The sequence below is a fragment of the Salvelinus sp. IW2-2015 genome, unplaced genomic scaffold (genome assembly GCF_002910315.2).
Source record: "Salvelinus sp. IW2-2015 unplaced genomic scaffold, ASM291031v2 Un_scaffold1204, whole genome shotgun sequence".
Taxonomy (NCBI): domain Eukaryota; kingdom Metazoa; phylum Chordata; class Actinopteri; order Salmoniformes; family Salmonidae; genus Salvelinus; species Salvelinus sp. IW2-2015.
This window is the reverse complement of record NW_019942777.1, coordinates 356,482-359,244: the sequence shown is the minus strand read 5'-3', so window position 1 is coordinate 359,244 and position 2,763 is coordinate 356,482.

The following is a 2,763-nucleotide window of genomic DNA, read 5'->3' as shown; positions in this document are numbered from 1 at the left end:
TGGGGGTGTATTGTCAAACAATTCTGTTCAACCATGGATCTTGCATCAATAATTAGTTATAGATTATTACATCTAAGTTAGGTCATATCAATGTCCCATTGGAAGCTGTATGTGTGGAATGTGCCTTAAAGGGCTATAACATCTAAGAAACATTGTCCTGTCCCTTTAAAAACCACAACATTAACCTTGTACCCCCCCCCCCCCCCCCTGGAGTAGACTCCATTCCATGAAGACCAAAGGGGGGAAGAGTTAATTGCACCTAGATCCCCCTTCCCCTCTCATGTCTTGGGCTTGGGGGATGGTGGATGGAAGGACCAGTGGCGTGGCTAATACCAGAGCTTTGGACAGATGACCTCAGCTGCAGCAGATGGTGACCTCATCCCGCTTGCCTTCCGGGGATCCTTCCATTCCTTCAGTAGTAGTAGGCACACAGAAAGAAGACCAGATGACCATCTGGCCCTGCCTGCCTTCTGCCTGGTGCTCATGACAATACACCCCCTCTCTAAGTGTGGTGTGTAAGTGTGGGGGTCTTTGTGGCAGTCATTGTGGTGCTTTTGGAGGTGGGTGAGGGAGAGAGAGTGTTGCTATAGGGACACTGCTGGGTTCTAGTGCTTTGTAGAGGTCCGGTTGACTGGTCTCCTGGTCGTTGTGTGAGTAGTCAGCGTGATAAGACGGGCTTGGTATTCTGGCCAACAAAGAGGGAAATAACGGCTCATGTGTGCTTCACAAAACGTCCTTTATCACGCTGGTGATCGTTACTATGTTTTCAATGTTGCTCATATGTTACATTCAGAATGGTCCTCATATTCTGGCTAGAGAGACAAATAAACCCCTATGCTACTGAACTAACTGGCATGGAATCAACTACATGTCAGTCATGTAGAGGGAATGTGATGTTTCTGCTATTAACATGCCCTATAGTGAACCTAGACAGAAAATGGTCCTGAATGAAGTGCTGCTGAGGTCGTGATAGAATTCCATCCATGTTGACTTCTTAGTAGGTCTATTGATTAAATCTCACAACCATTCCATCCTAGCTTAATAAATGGGCCGAGGCAGTATTAATACATAGATGTGGTCTTTCATCCTTTTGATTCCATTATAATGACAACCGTTACAGTGCAGACCAAACTATTGCCAATAAAAGCCTGCTGCGTCCACATGTGTGTTATATACTTAGTCTCCCCTACAGGCAGACCAACTGTCACTATCATGCACTGGACAAAGGAGAGGGAAAAAAGTTAAATCATGAAGGGAATTCTATCAGTGGGTGGGCAATGACAAGCCCTGGGACAGATTTAATGAATAATTTTGATGGTAAAATTGGATGCCTTGGGGCGACAATACAGACCATCGTTTTCTGGAGGAAAGTGCACTACTCAGGCAGAATTCATTCAACACTACTACAGGTACAGACTATAATATTGACAACTCCATGACATATGGAACCAAAATGAACTATGAAAATGCTGTGAAAAAGTGATTATAGTCAACAACCATATAATATACCACTACAGTGTACTAGACTAGTTATTTGTTTCTTCATTAATGTCTAAAGACTTATCTGAAGTAAAGATAGTGTATAAATATTAAATATTAAATATGTATAAAGATAAAATATAATTATAAAGATAGTGCCATGTTTGACAATGAGTGTTTTTTCTGTGTAGCCTATAGTCTTAATTGGTTCGGCCTACAGATAGAACGAAGGGCTAATAGAGTGGAACTAAAAATACCATTCGAATGGGTTTCGGCACGAGAAAAAGTTATGGATATTTTGCCACATTCATTTATTGGCAATGCAAAATCTTTATAAAACAGGATAGCTACACAATTTGATTGCATTGAAAATCTACATAAAAGCCCTCAGCCCGGCCCCAACACTTCAGTTTATGTTTTGACGGTACATACATGGAGAACTTTTGAAAACATATTGTGTTATTARAACTGATTACTTTTAGTATGGACATCATTCCATATTCACCATCAAAACATAGCTACCTTTATACTGAAGTGTTTGCTTTGCATATGAACATATTTCAATCAAATAGAATACTACCGTTACTTTTTGACATTGTAACAATGCTCTTACACAGCTGGAATAATGTTATATATGCACTTTDATCTTATTTCCTTTTGATTGAGGGGAAAGAGTTTGAATATGGCGCTTGCTCACATTTCCAAGAAAAGTTCCRTCTGGAACATTGACAATTGCAGTAAATGAGAATTCAGAAACATAATCATATCCAGGATCTATGAAAAAGATYTCCTGTCTGTGTATCTAGCTGGCTTGTCCTGTAGGCTAAGGCACTGTTCTGTTCTAGGGAAGGGAGTACTGACGCTCCCTCGCTCTACAACCAAGGTGCATGAATTGAGGAGCAAACTGAATTAGAGAGGAGATATAGCAACTCTTGGGAGGACATTGGAATTAAATAAAAAAGAATCTTTGTTTAAAGTAGAAGGCCAAAAGCTGAAACGTGTTGGTTCCACTTTTAACAATAAAAAAAGTATTTTTTATTTAATTCGATTGTCCTCCAAGAGTTGCTAAATCTCCTGTCTATACGGTTCTTTTCTAGGGCAGGGTTTCCCAAACTCGGTCCTGGGGCCCCCACTGAGTGCACATTTAGTTTTTTGCCCTAGCACTACACAGCTGGTTCATTATCATGAAGAACACTGATCTCAGAATAAGACAAAGAGAGAAAGCGCCAAAGTGGTTTTGGTGTTTCTTGGCTTCAGGAGCTCTTGTCCTGGCTGAGGCTGGGG